This window comes from Cydia splendana, chromosome 21 (assembly GCF_910591565.1).
Source record: "Cydia splendana chromosome 21, ilCydSple1.2, whole genome shotgun sequence".
Taxonomy (NCBI): domain Eukaryota; kingdom Metazoa; phylum Arthropoda; class Insecta; order Lepidoptera; family Tortricidae; genus Cydia; species Cydia splendana.
Genome location: NC_085980.1, coordinates 6,525,511 through 6,541,529, shown reverse-complemented (window position 1 = coordinate 6,541,529; position 16,019 = coordinate 6,525,511). Strand labels below are relative to the sequence as shown.

The window sequence follows — 16,019 nt, the reverse complement described above, 5'->3', positions numbered from 1 at the left end:
CGCTAGCGGCTTTTAATTTTTTAATTTTAGTCATCATCATCAATATAGTGGATAGTATCAAAGAAAATTTGAAATAGAGTGTTACTGTAATGGTAAATTATGTAGCTACAGTCTACAGTACATTTACTGCCATCTTTCGACAGAAGATTAAAACTGTTAGAACGCCATTTGGCTTTGATCATTATTCACTGATATGTGTTAACTTGTTAAATATTAATACGTGTATGACATCACGCACTCATCAATCATCATTCACTGATATGTGTTAACTTGTTAAATATTAATACGTGTATGACATCACTCACTCATCAATCATCATTCACTGATATGTGTTAACTTGTTAAATATTAATACGTGTATCGTGTATGACATCACTCACTCATCAATCATCATTCACTGATATGTATTAACTTGTTAAATATTAATACGTGTATGACATCACTCACTCATCAATCATCATTCACTGATATGTGTTAACGCCATCGACTCGAGAATAGGCTGAAGGTTATGGCGCCATCGCTCGTAAAGATTGCACCATACCTTTGGCCTAGTGTCGAGTAGATGGCGTTAATATTAATATTTAACAAGTTAAAACATATCAGTGAAAGAATAAAGATGGCAGTTTAAGTTATAATGGCTACATAATTTACTTTGACAATCCGCCTCTGTAGGTACACTCTATTCTCTTTGATAGTAGTGCACTAATACGAGTATCCAAAATATTAGGTCACTATGCAATAGGTACCTAAACCTAAGGGAGTTAAAAATGAAATTAAGAAGATATTAATGAAAATTGTTTGAAAGTTAAATATAAACCCAATATTGAATTGAGAGTTTTCTTACCCAAGTTTTGTAATATGAATATCTAAAATAAAAACCCGGACAAGGGCGAGTCGGACTCGCCCACCGAGGGTTCCGTACTTTTTAGTATTTGTTGTTATAGCGGCTAAAAAAATACATAATCTGTGAAAATTTCAACTGCCTAGCTATCACTGTTCATGAGATACAGCCTGGTGACAGACAGACAGACACTTAGCCGGTTATTTATTTATGTTTTTATTTGTAAATCATATTTGAGTAGAAAAACATTATTTTTCTCTATTTCTAAATAACTTACAAAAGTCTACAATTCTTCGTTTTTCATCAGTGTGCGTCAGCAGCGCCATGCAGCGGCTTTATTTAAAATCATCCAGCACACTGATCAGCTTTTCATTTCCGGAATGCTAGGCAACCTGCATTATAACCTGGATTGCACTTCGACGCGAACCCTAACAAGTACTGCCATCTAGTGAAAAGTACTGTAGTAACGACTGCAGACTGCAACAGTTTATATTCAGTACAACTAGTCAGCTTTGCACTTCCTGGATTCTAGACGACCTAGGTCTTGATTGCACTTCGACACGAACCCTAACACACTGCCATCTAGTAGAGGATGCGATGTATTGTAATTATAATTATACAGCTGCAAGCTGCATCCGCTGCAAATGCCTGCAATTTATGCGGTCCTGGTATACTCTGAAGCAAAATGGATGCACAAATGCAAGCGTTGAATTGCAGTTTTCTTACTACAATGGTGGTTTAAAGCTATATTTCAGTTTGAAATTGAAGGTTTTAATGCTTCTGATTTTCTACCTTATTAGAAGAATTCGTTTGTAGTTAATGTTTAAATATGCCGTTCAATTTTATGATGATTGATGAATGTAAGACTTTATTATTGTATGGTAGAAAATAATATGTACAAAAACCGTATGTCAATCACAAACTAAATGTAACCGCATAAGGTAAACATGCTGGTGCTCGACACGGTCCCAGTATATGTCATCTTGAAACTTAAGTCATTGTCAATAGAGGTGACAGCAAGGTGTCATCTATTGGGCATTAGCATGTCGAGCACTATACTAGTACGTTTACCTTATTTGGTGTAGGCAAAGGATTAATCTGTGGCAAATGCCAAATCATTATGTACATTAATCAAAATATAAATACTTCGGTACACCGAATTCATTATTAAAATAACATACTTTCGCAACTTCAACGCATGATGCAGAATCATGCCGAAATTTATCATCTAACTAAATCCGGATTCACATTTTGTCTGACGTGTCTTTTGTGTCGCGTCACTTCAGAAAGGTAGGGTTCCATACATTTAATACTAGCGACCCGCACCGGCTTAGCACGTGTTAACAAATTATACACCTAAACCTTCCTCAAGAATCACTCTATCGACAGGTGAAAACCGCATGAAAATATGTTCAGTTTTTGAGTTTATTGCGAACATACAAACAGACGCGGCGGGGGGCGGGGGACTTTGTTTTTATAAGGTGTATGTAGTGATGGTTGCGTTCACATTTCTGTGACGTACGCTGCGTCAGGCACCATGTACCAAATACCTACCTAGATGTCACTTTCACTTGTGACTGTAGTACATCCTACAAGCTATGAAACCCTGGTATTCGGTCTCGCAACTCGTTCGAACGATGATTTGAATACGTGTCACGGGTTCGAAACGAAAACTATTTCAAGGTACAGTGATGTGAGACCTATGGTGCCAACAAAACCCCTCCCGTTAACCTTTTGACAGCCACAGACGGCTGTGGCCGTCATCGGAAAGTCTTGGCACGGACGCCAACGACGGTTACAGCCGTCAGCTTCGCTAATGCAATTAGGACTTACGCAGGCCTACGTAAAGTTCAATTTCGTTTAATAATGGCGATCGCCTGGCGTCCGGGGCACAGCATATTCCTTCGCCGTCTGGCGTTCAAAAGGTTAAAGGGAGGGGGGGGGGGGGGTTCTCGACAAGTTTCGCTCCTTAGCGAGGAGCTTCAGGTTCTAAATAATACCTATGACTGTTATTACATCAGTAAAGGAATTCTGGCCAAGATGGGACACTCTGACAACACCGATTGTCGTATGTGTGGCGAAGAGGAAGAGACAGTGAAAGAATGAAGGACTTTGGAGCAGGATATCTGGAACCAAAGGACTTTAAAACGCTACCCATGAGCTCCATCATCCAACACATGGATATGGTGGGAAAAGCTCTTGAGTAGTTGACGGATCTTCTATAGGGGGTACAAAAGATCCCTATGGGTCGAAGTGTATCCGTAAGGGCCCCCGAAAACAATAAGATAAGATATTACATCAGTAGGTACCTACAATAAAATATCAAAAATATTGGTATTAGTGCCAGCCCTACGTGAAGAAAGTCTTGAATGATAATTATCATCGGAGCCGCTCATTAGAGGCGATTGTCCGAGTCCTTGCCACCTCGATCACCTCCCGTATTGGCTCTTTCCGTACAAAGCATGTTCGGGTTCAATATAATATCAATGTCTCTTTCTACAGTAGTTTTTTCTTTTTAGTGGCTCTGAAAGACGCGTTGGACAACGAGAAGGCGAGCTTCTTCTAGTAATGATCTCGGACTAAATACTTCATATAATCAAGATAGAACTTCACTTCAGGTAAGTTCGTTTAATCTTGTCAATATTACGCACAAAAAAAGCCGTACATTTCAACATTCGTCCTTTCTGTCATTTCTTTCTGTCCAAATTACAAAACGTTAAGGAAATCACTTTTGATCTAGAAAGTTTCACTAAATCGTTAAAAAGTGTCCTAAAATAAAACGTAATATAGCAATGAGTTTGAGATACACAGTAATATTTATTGTCGAGATGTAACGGATAGTTGTTTGGCCGGATACCAGATACCGGATATTCGACCTGCCCATCGGCCCATATCCGGCGGCCGGATACCGGATATTCGGCCGGCGGAACTATACCTACATTTCGGTTTTGCAAGTGGGCATTGTGCAGGTTTTGACCTGTTTCGTAGTGAACGTTCGCACGGACTCATTTCTAGGTTCGAAATGAGTGCGCGTGCAAGTGAGTGGAATGTTTAAATTGTTTTAAAATAATAACGAGTAAGATTATGACCGTGACTGTTTCTTAAATCCAATTTTGTTTACTCCGAAATCAAGCAATGTTACTATCCGGTATCCGGCCGGATAGTAAGTCACTATCCGGTATACGGCCGGAGCTTAAAATAATGGCCGGATAGGCCGGATACCGGATAATAACCGAATATCCAGTGCATCTCTAATTTATTGGCCATATTCGAAATACAGTCAAGTGTAAAAATATGGGTGTAGACAAATTACTCAAAAGTATGTCCCATAGTTCCTAGGGGCTGTCCATAAATTACGTCATCGATTTTTGACGATTTTTGACCCCCCCCCCCTCTATAATCATCCAAAAATCATGCTTCAAATGACCTCATTTCCTCCTACTTCATGCTACCGTCATCCGATGTCCAGACCCCCCCCCCTAATTTGAAATGACGTAATTTATGAATAGCCCCCTATTTAATTCGCTGATATAAGAGCTAATGGGACATATTTTTGAGATGATTTGTGCAACCATATTTTTACACGTAGTGAGGGAATCAATAGCTATGGCTATCATATTATTTGACTGCTGTCAAATGTCTAATTTACTAAGGGACTAAACCGGCCCTTTTGTGTAAGTACCCTATTTCCCTAAAGGGATCATCCTGTGGATATAGTAAAGTGCCGCTGCCTGTCACCTTAGCTACGTCAGCTTTTTATTTGTTAGTGCTAACTACAGACAAGACATCCTCCAGACTGAGCATAGTAGCGCTACCCCCTCTGCCACAAATATACGGTAGTTTTACTCCATTTTCGAGTTTTGTCTTTGTGTGACGTCCGTGTCTTTGAATGGACCAATCACGGCACGGGACTCGCTCACCTCGTCCCCCGCACCCCAGTATTTTTGGCAGCATCGGTTTCATGAAATAATTGCTCTAAACTCCGTCTAGAGCAGCGGTCGGCAACCTTTTAGCAGCCAAGGGCCACATTGTAGTCAACGAAGTTGACGCGCGCCGCACTTTGTTAATATTTGTGACTTTACCAGACACTGTCGTTTGTCAATATTACATACAAAATAGCCAGCGAGGCTCGCGGGCCGTAAGTGTGAGGTTTACAGGTTGCATGCGGCCCGCGGGCCGCTTGTTGCCGACCGCTGGTCTAGAGGATTCCTAGTCTATGGTGCTAACCTTGTGCTAACTGAGAGTGCCTCTAACAAGTCTACAACAATTAGTTGGGTGATTCCATGAAACCCGGTTAACTTTGTGTTTCAGAAGTTTTCATAGTTTCATATTAAACATGTTAGATATTTTATGTAATAGGGATTCAATATAAAAGCTGTTTATTCGGGTCACTCGTTTTGTAATTGATCACTATGTTATTTATTATAGAAAATAATGTTCATATGTCTCAAATGTCAGTCCCTAGCCCTGTCTCATTTCCAAATTTTAGATTATGTTCTTTTTTAATTTGGTGATATACGCCGAAATCGCTCGTTTATTTGTGCTAATATCACTTTACATTACATAACGTAACACCTCGTAACATTTTATTAAATAAAAGTAATATTTATCGTTACAATTTTTGTGCACTAATATTGTCATATTTAATTAATGTCAGTCCCTAGCCACTACTAAAATTTAAAAATACGCGGCACTCAAGCCAAAACCGTTCCGTAAGTACCACCACGCCATTCAAAAGTATCAACGTGAAGTTAGCCGCGTACATGACACGTAGCGCGTCGGCCATCTTGTTGTCAGTGCGATCGGCGTCATTGGAGCGTAAACACGTGCTGTTCCAGTCGCTTTTTCAGTCTAGTAAGTTAGTTAGTTAGTTCTAGTAAGTTATTAAATCTGAAGTAATGAGTTATTATTCCCGTTATCTATTGCATGTTACTTGTATTGTGTGCATTGTTGTTTGAGTGCTCCTTTGGTTTGGTTGAAAATGATTAATCACAAGTTATGTGCGATTTTGCTTGTATTAGTCAGTCCCTAGACCGTCAGTCCCTGGTCATGTAACTGGCTAGGGACTGACGTTATGACTAGGGACTGACGATTGTAACATTTCTGTGATAATTCACACAATTTATTAGGCATAAAAATTAAATCACGTTTATATTAGGCAGACTTAATAAAAATTTAGTCAAAAAGTCTAACACTTTCTAGAATATGGCGTCAAGAAAGAAAAATCCTATATCTAAAGAAGACAAAGTGAAAAAGAAGTCTGAACACGCAAAAAAAAGGCTAGAAAAAGTAAAAAATGACCCAGATTTATTAGCGGCATACAAAGAAAAAGAGCGATTAAAGTATCTAAAAAAAAAAGAAAATGGCCAAAGAAAATGTGTAAAGGATATGACTCCACGTGAACATAGAAAAGCACGAAAAAACTGGCTGATTCACACATCAAATTATAGAGCAAAACAAAAAGTTCACAAGAATACTTCACAATACATGGATCACAATACGCCACCATCATCTGAAGGAGAAAATGAGCCAGGTATTCAAGAAGAATTAGGACTTCTAAATCAACAACCCGATAATTTTCAAAACGCGATTAAGTCTAATAAAGCCGAAGCTCAAAGAAGAAGCATTAATCAACGAAAGATGAGAAATAGGATAGCGAAGAAGCAGAACTCCTTAATCGCTAACTTAAGAAAAAGACTTGCCAACCAACGACAAAAAATGCACAGGCTAAAAAACTCGCTGAAGAAAGTAAACAAAGTGTTATCACCAAGAAGTCAAATTGAACAAATAGCAAACGATCCTAGTAAGAAGGCAGAATTGGTGAAAAAAGCTTTGTTTGGTGAGGTTATTGAAACTGAAATACTAAATAAACAAGTTGAGGCCAGAACATTTAAGGAAAAGACTAATTTGAAGAATATTTGGTCAGGGCAAGTGTCAAAAAATATAAAATATGGAGATTTGGAAACAAAGCTGTGACATACAAAAAAATGGGATTCAATCGTACAAAATCCGTTGCTAAAAAGAACCACAATAGAGTGGTAGAGATTATTCACAGATTCTACGAAGAGGACATCAATAGCTGGTGTGCAGCAGGTAAAAAGGAATGTATCACTCGCAAAAATGTCAAAAAGCAAAAGCGGTACTTGCATGATTCCTTAAAGAGGTTGCACCAAAAGTTTCTCAAGACAAACGCTATGGTGATTGGGTATTCTTTATTCTGCCAACTGCGCCCGTTTTGGGTTGTCGTGCCGAAGCTTAAGGACTGTGACACTTGTGTTTGTGTTACACACGCGAATATTGACTTGAAATTGGAGGCTTTAAAAACCAACAACATTTTGAGCTTTTCAACCTATCAATGTGCACTAGAAGCAACTTGCTGTGATCGTTACTCCGAGGACTGTTTGACAAGAATGTGCGATGGCTGCTCAAGGAAGATTTTACCATATGCCGAATTCGATAACAGTAACGAAATTGAGGTCAAGCAATGGAAGCACGTTAAGGAGTTGATTACGGATATAAAAACTAAAAAAGAACGATATGTCACCAAATACAAAAAAGAAGCACATAGCATAAAACCTCTTGATTTAATCATGCAATTAGAAGATCAGGACCTTCCAAAATTATTTCAACATGAAAGGAACATTACCCATCAATACACTACTATGAAATCTATTAAAGATTCAGTAACAGAAAAAGACGCCGTTATTCACATGGACTTCTCTGAAAATTACACAACAAAATGCAACCAAGAAATTCAAGCGTACCACTTTGGTGGTTCTCGTACACAAATATCGCTACATACAGTAGTTGTTTATACTAAAGATAAAACAACTTCTTACTGTACTGTGTCTTTAAATTTAGCACATAGTGCAGGAGCTATCTGGGCACATTTGCAACCTGTGTTTCGAGAGCTGCCGCCGACAACGGAAAACCTACATTTTTTGAGTGACGGCCCAGTTAGTCAATACCGCAACAAAAGTATGTTCTACATTTTAGGGTGTAGACTTCGGGATTTCTACCCCTCTGTTCGGAGGTTTTCGTGGAATTATCAAGAAGCAGGACATGGTAAAGGAGCTCCGGATGGAGTTGGAGGAACATGTAAAAGTAGGGCAGACCAAGCGATTGCTGAACGTGGAGACATAACAACTTTATCCGACTTTGTCTCCGTGCTTCGTGAAAAGTGCCCAGGGGTAAAGGTTTTTGTTATTGAAGATGCAGACATAGAAAGAGTAAATAACGTTATTAGGGAAAACGAACACAACCAAAAAGTTTTTAAAGGAACATCAAGGTGCATCAAGTCACGGGTAACACTTACGTTCCAAATAAAATTATGATGAAATCTCTAAGTTGTTTCTGCAATGATGATGGTTGTGCTCATTTTAAATTAGGAAGTTTAGAATACGCAAGGAATATTAGTCGACTTCGTGTTTCGGAAATATTTACAGATTCTGAAGATGACGAGCCAGAAGCCAGCACCAGTGGGCCACATAATCGTAAATTAAGCTATAGCAATGGAGATTGCGTTTTAGTGAAGTTAAATATGAGAAAAAGAGAATACCGATACGCTGCGGTATGCTTAAAATATGATGATGAAGATGGAGAGCTGACAGTGACTTTTCTAAAAGTTTGTAATGAAGAAGGCACTGAATTTGAACTGAAACAAAATGATGTGGCTGATGTGCCTTATGAAGATGTAGTGGGAAAATTGCCAGTTCCGATCAGAACTCTGAAACGAAAAACAGTATTGTATAAATTTGAAAACCCTATTAATGTGTATGAGAAATAGACTTTACCTTAGTCACTATTTTGATTGCTAAGAGAGTAATTATAAAGTACAAACTCAAAAATCCTGTTTATCTTTATGAGAAGAGCTTAAGAATGTTATGTTTCTGTTTTTTTTTTTAAAGAAATGTCTTTAAGTTAATTTTAGAAGATGCTTTATGTTGTAATTTGTAATAATAAGAATTAGAAGATAACGTTAAGTTTCATCCATTTCAACAAACATCTAAGAAATGTTGTTTAATGTTAATTGTCCAATTAAGACGGTGCTTAATGTGTCAGATAACTTTACCTCACCTAAACGTGATCTCAATAGATATAAGTAATTATTAATATACGTTTGTCTGATTTTTAACTGCTTTACTTACAGTATAGTAGTACCCTTTCCTTTTTTTTAAAGTAAATAGTGTTTCAAAGCAGCAAACATGTGTTTTTATAAAAAAAGCGTCAGTCCCTATCCTAGACCGTCAGTCCCTAGATCGCAGTTTTTAGAAAATCCTTAATTTCTCCTTAAATCCTTATTAAATCGACTGGCCCCTTTGAATATATATTATGGGTGGTTACACTTGGCCAATAGATGATAATGTTTTTTGTAGGCATTTAAAAAACAGCTCTTGCAAAAATTGTCCAATAGTTACCCAACTTTCATGAAACCACCCAGTTACTGATGAAGGTACCTTCCTGTAAATGCTTAATTAAGAAATATTGTGATCAAAAAGGTTTTTTATTGTGTAAATGATATATTTATGTTATATCCCATTAATTCAAGACAATAGGAATGTTTCTTTTCTATCCGTACTTACTAGTTTTATGGCTTTGTTTGATCTATGAATTTTTCCAATTATTTTGTCTGAAACCTGCTTCATTCAGATAAATAGCTAAGGTAAACGTACTAGTGCTCGACATGCTAATGCCCAATAGATGACACCTTGCTGTCACCTCTATTGACAATGACTTAATTTTCAAGATGACATGTACTGGGACCGCGTCGAGCACCAGTACGTTTACCTTATATGGAATAATATGGATACTAAAATATAATAGAGTATTTTTTAAGAAATTAAATGTTTACGTTGTAAGTTGTATTCCATCAAAAACATTACATGTAAAAAGGTGCAAGTCTCGCAACGCTTAAACTACAAAAAAGTTTTGAGATGTAATGTGAAACCAAGTCGGTTATTTTAATCAGTGCCAGGGGGTGTTAAAACAGTATCAATAAGATATCTTTATTTTGTTATACATATAATGACCTGGCCATCGCACGGCTGCATAATGACATAAAGCCGACCACTGACTAACAGGCCGCCGGACGATATCGGCCGGTCAGTTGTTCGGAACTGTCAAATTTTTGTTCTAACTGACAGGCCGATATCGTCCGGCGGCCTGTTAGTCAGTGGTCGGCTTAAGGATTATCGTCACCTTATGAAAATAATTCTAATTGAACATAACGCTAGCGCTAATTGCAGTTTGAGCATTACACGTATTAACGAGTACGGTACGAGTAAAGCATTATATGCGAGTAGAAAATTATTATGTACATATGTATAAGTACCTAATTCTCTTTAGCTCTAATCACGACACAATCAGGCCAATTCGAGATTTAGTTTTTCGATATGATGCTGATCTGTCAGTGTCAGTGTCAAAAGTGACATTTCCTTAACCAAAAACGTCACTTTTAACACTGATAAATCAGTATCATATAGGAAACAGATCGAAGAACTTAAAACCGAATTGGCCTGATTGTCGTTTCGCCTCTACAAATCATTTTCGCTATTTCGAGACCCCAATGTTATTGGCTACGACGTAGCGCTACGACCGTAGCTTGGCGGCAAATGCGTTATTTAACTGAACTGGAAAAAGTTTACTTCCATATTTAGACTACCCGACCACCCATATTATATCAATACACAAGTTAAAAAAACAATCAAACAATCCGTCAATCTATCAGTCAATACGCGTTAATGCACTAAATAATCATTAAAATTTAAACTACTTGCCACGCTACTATAGCCCTTAATTAACTGTATTAAGGACTGTAAGTGAATATTAAACTCTTTGTATAATAGATTGTTGGAAACAATCAAATATTTTGACCATCCAGCGCGTTGCTAGCGCTATTTTGACGGGTGAGTGAAAGGAAAAACAATTGAAATCAATGGATTTACTAATAGCATCGGATTTATTTTGTTTTGAGAGATGATTTCAATGGAAGATTAGATAGACCCTGCAGATTAGATGTGCCCTATTAATTCCCCGAGTAAAATAACGCCCATTTACGTTTCACAAAATATGAAAATTAGAGCATTTCTCGAAAAGTTTGTTCATTTCGATCACCTCTTAGATTTCTATAAAAATGGGTATGCTGGTAAAGTACATGAAGCTGAACAACTTCCACCATATTTCCCAAAATGTCCCAGAAAGTTTCTATGAAACATTCCTTTTTAGGGTTCCGTACCCAAAGGGTAAAACGGGACCCTCTATTACTAAGACTTCGCTGTCCGTCCGTCCGTCCGTCCGTCCGTCCGTCTGTCACCAGGCTGTATCTCACGAACCGTGATAGCTAGACAGTTGAAATTTTCACAGATGATGTATTTCTGTTGCCGCTATAACAACAAATACTAAAAACAGAATAAAATAAAGATTTAAATGGGGCTCCCATACAACAAACGTGATTTTTGACCAAAGTTAAGCAACGTCGGGAGTGGTCAGTACTTGGATGGGTGACCGTTTTTTTTTTGCTTTTTTTTTGTTTTTTTTTTTATATGGTACGGAACCCTTCGTGCGCGAGTCCGACTCGCACTTGCCCGATTTTTTGTTACCAAATGTGTAAGGAAATCTGGTAACAAAACAGGAATGTCAGGTGATCGAAATGTACAAACTTTTTGAGAAATGCTCATTAATAATGTTCTCACAGCGCAATACATATATGCCCTCGCCCACACTGTTAACTGTACATCGGTAGACTTTATGCCTTTTGTAATATTGTCCACGGATGTACAATTAGGACTGTTAGGAGTGTCGCTGTTTGTACAGTGCATGCACACAACTAGCGCAGTGCGTGTTGTGACTCATCCGTACACAAAAAGAGATCGAGGTGTGGAAGATTTGCCTTTGACGTGTGTCATTTTCTATGTATTTGTGTCGTCATTACAGATTGGATTTTGTATGTAGTGAGTGAGAAGTGCGAGTTTGTGCACGTTTCCCCCAGGCAGAAAGATTTGTACGGTTTATATCGTTTGGGCTCCTCCCTTCCGACGTGTCGGAAGCCGGTGTTGCTCGAAGGGTACAGACGTCCTCCATTTCCACACATAATTTGGAGCACTCGGGGCTATGGAGCGAGATTTCCTTCCGCGTGTACTAGGGAAGCATGACTGTAAGCGGCCAGTTTTCAGGCTGTATTTTATGAAGGTTCAGAAACTTCCACAGTTTTATCCGCTCCTAGTAAACGCGGAAGACAAATGCCGCCTGAGCTTTATTCCGGAACCGGAAGCGAATCCGGAAGGTTTCTTGAGGTTCTACAATTACAGGGGATCTTCAAAAAGTACAGACGTAGTGCATAATTTTTCCTTCGTATTTTCGGAAACGTAATACGAACGTGTCTTGCTATCTCAGTCGTCTCGGTACAAAAAGTACTAATCTTGATTGAAGTAGCATGACAAAAAATACGAACGTTTCCGAGAAAATACGAAGGAAAACAATTATTTATGCACTACACAGTACCGTCTTCACTATAAGAGCACACGGGGCCCGTGCCCAGGGCCCGCATCCTCGGGAGGCCCCAAAGGACAGACAGTAACAGTATATTTGATTACTCATAATAGGTAGAAGATCATAGCAGAAAAATGTTAGTTTGATTCGCTTTCTTTACTTTCCAAAAGGGCCTCAAATTCTTATGTGCCCAGGGGCCCCAACATAGTTTAAGACGGCCCTGGCACTACATCTGTAATGTATAGGTGTTTGGAGGGTAGCCGTTAACACACATGTAACAATTCTAGAGTCGTGGATGTCTATAGGCTACGGTTACCGCTTACCATCAGGCGGGCCGTATGCTTGTTTGGAACCGACGTGGTATGTATTAATTACGGTATTGATATTTTCGTTAAAACCGGAACTTTAGAAATTGGAGCAAATTTCCCTTCCGCGTTCACTAAGGCAGCATAAGAGCAAGGAGGTTGATTTTCAGAAGTTACTCAATGAAAATGCATGCATGTGTCTCACTCACACACGCGGAAAACTATCTCATCCCATCTCGTTCTATTGTTTTGACTATATTACCTATCGCACTTTGATTTATTAAGTATACCTACAAATACATAGGTTCCTATATTATATAGGTCACCTAGGCATGCGCACAGATCAGTCCAATGTGCCATCTGGTGCATGTTCAGGTATCTACTAGTTGCATATTTTTTAGGTCACCCATATTGAAATTGAAAGTAGAAGCTCCTCAGTTTCATTCGCTCCTGGTGAACGCGGAAGAAAAATGCCGCCTCGGTTTTAGCTTACCTTACCTAACCATAGCAGAAAACAAACTCGAATATTTTTCCTAAAAAAACATGCTCATCATAAATCATAATCATTATGTCTGGCCTGGCCTGGAATCCACTCTCCAAAACTAAGGTTTACTAATAATAGTTAGGTACCAGAAAAAGTCAAGTACTTAAAAACCAGGATTCGAACCCACGATCACACATTTGAAATTCGTATACCTACACCACCTACCTAAACAGTCAACTACTCCTAAACAAAACATGCACAGAAATCACATCAGGGGCATATCCATAGGTTATCCTAGCTGACCTATCTAGTATCTACACACTTGACCGTTATACTTATTGGACAAAATATATCTTGGTCACATGCACGACTATTTGGACAAATAGAGGGCCAATTTAAGCAAATAGGGACTAGTTGCATATTGAGGTCACCCATATTGAAATTGAAAGTACTAAAACCTCTTCATTTTCATTTGCTCCTGGTGAACGCGGAAGAGAAATGCTATCTCAGTTTTAGTTAGAAGCACTCTGTACAAAAATATCCCCTTAGGTCGCATGGTCCGATTGACTAGTCCGATCAATCGGAAGACGAATATTTTTTTTTCCTGTTATGTGAATGTGAATATTTTGAACCTCGTGGTTCGATCGATCGAACTAGACGAACTTTTAAAATCCCATTACTCCGATAGTAGGACTGACAGGATTTGAGAAGTCCTTATAGTCCGATCAATCGAGCCAACAGGAAAAAAAAATATTCGTATTCCGATTGATCGGATTAGTCAATCGGACCATGCGACCTAAGGGAAAATATCATACTTACGTCTAAATCGGTTAAATCGGTTAAATCGGAATAAAGAAACTCACATACATATATACATACAAACATGAACGCTGAAAACAATACACTCTTTTTGTGGGCAGTCGTGTAAAAACAACACTACAGATTTGCAAGTTGCGGAAAGTTTCAAGAAAGTTATTAGAAAAGTTTGGAAATTCTATCCACATACAAAAATATGATTCCGATCTAACCAGTGTGGAAAATTGGCAATTATGATAATTTTCCGACGGCACATCAGTAGATACCTATACTCTGTATCTTTAGGTATTTAAATAAAAGTAAACAAAATCTACCCTCAAATGGCTCCTTAAGCCAGTTGAGGGTATATGAAAATATTACATGATCAAATAATGTAGGTTAAAGTCAGGTCGTTCAGTGACAGATCCACGCGGTTTTGTATTTGGTTGGATAACTAATAAATGTTATAACTACCGGAAAATTTAAAAATTGTTTATTTACTTTTATTTAAATACCTAAAGATACAGACTATATATACTATACATAAATATAACCGAAAAATATATACTACTAGCGACCCGCCCCGGCTTCACACGGGTTGACAAATTATACACTTAAACCTTCCTCAAGAATCAATCTATTGATAGTTGAAAACCGCATGAAAATCCGTTTAGTAGTTTCTGAGTTTATCGCGAATAAACATACAAACACACAAACAGAGAGACGCGGCGGGGGACTTTGTTTTATAAAGTCAGGGGGGTGTCACTACGCAGTTTAGTTAGGTACATTTGGCCGGCGCGCCGCCCGGGCCGGCAGGTGTGGCAGTGGGCTGCCGCTCGACCGCACGATAGTCGTGTCACGTGGCGCTCGCGCAAAGAAGATTCACCGTTCGTGCGCGGTTATAAGTTTCAATTTTGTTGCAGGCGGCGAGTATAGGTATAATTTTATACCTAAATCTGATTTTTGTGAAGGAGTGAATTTTCTGTACGGTAGTACTATTAGTTATTCTGTGACAAAGTTTAGTGATAGAAATATTTATTACCTATCTCTTTTCCGGTTATTTCAAAGCCAAACTAACCCTGTTTGGCTTCCCAAGTAACAATTTGTGGTTCTATAGTAGTCGATAGAACGTTTCCCAAATACTACCTAAGGTCCTATAAAATACCAAAGAAGATTGTATAAAGCCGAAATGGCGCATCTTATGTGCCATTCAGTGATATAGTAGACCTGTAGCAGTGTCAGTCGTGACGTTTTAGGTCTATAAAAGTGATGTGATGATCACTTTGGTGCTAATTTGTTGTCAGTAACGCCATTATAGTGTTAATTTATACTATAGTGGCATTTGAGATTCCATTATAGTGCTTGTTTTATACTATAGTAGTATTTGAAATTGTATTATAGTGCTTTTTTATACTATTGTAGAATTCATAGTTCCTTTACTACGAAATTTGCTATCAAGTTTTCCATCAACTGTTGTGAGTGGTTTTGTTGTGTGTTTACTTCACAAAAACGGTACTAAGTAAAATGATGATAAGTAAAGACTTTATATTAATATGCGCCATTTAGATGTCGAATAATTCGGTCCTTAGTGCAAAAAGTTTATGGGACGGAAGTTTTACTGTTAGAATAGTATTAGTTTAATGAGGAATTTTAAATGCCCTCTCGATTTATTTATGTTTTTAATAAAATAATTTAATAAAATATTATGATATTCACCATAGTTACTACTATACAGCCAAGAAGTAAATCCGACGCTTTTATAGGCTAACTATAGAACTTACGACGAAATATTCACCGCCATCATGATTAAAATTAGGGTTCCAAAAGAATTTTGCTGTGACCCTGTTACACCTACAAACTCTTTAGAAAGATATAGGATGTTTTTTTAATTTAGATGTAGTCATTACTGTTGTTTCCTTTTTCAGTGTGATTGGTAAAAAAAATGTGCTAATAATGGATGTCGATAAATATCTAAACCGTCACGATTTTATGCTTGTATTAAATCATTGATGATAAATCTCACCTACAGTCACTAATATCATTGGGGTCTTTTTTATCAATTCATTGAAATATAAAAATATTTTGTACGGAACCACATTATGTGGCTT

At 38.0% G+C, this 16,019-nt stretch overlaps 1 long non-coding RNA gene across 2 annotated transcripts in view; it reads right to left on the bottom strand.

The window, feature by feature from the left end:
* Positions 1 to 16,019, bottom strand: part of LOC134801198 (uncharacterized) — a 396,731-nt gene that overhangs the window by 59,307 nt on the left and 321,405 nt on the right. Inside the window, exon 1 of one of the 2 annotated variants that reach the window (XR_010145644.1) lies at positions 15,243 to 15,262. The exons of the other annotated variant lie outside the window; for it this stretch is intronic. This is a non-coding gene — a long non-coding RNA (uncharacterized LOC134801198). Of the gene's footprint in view, positions 1 to 15,242; positions 15,263 to 16,019 lie in introns of those variants that run through there. 2 annotated transcript variants of the gene reach the window in all.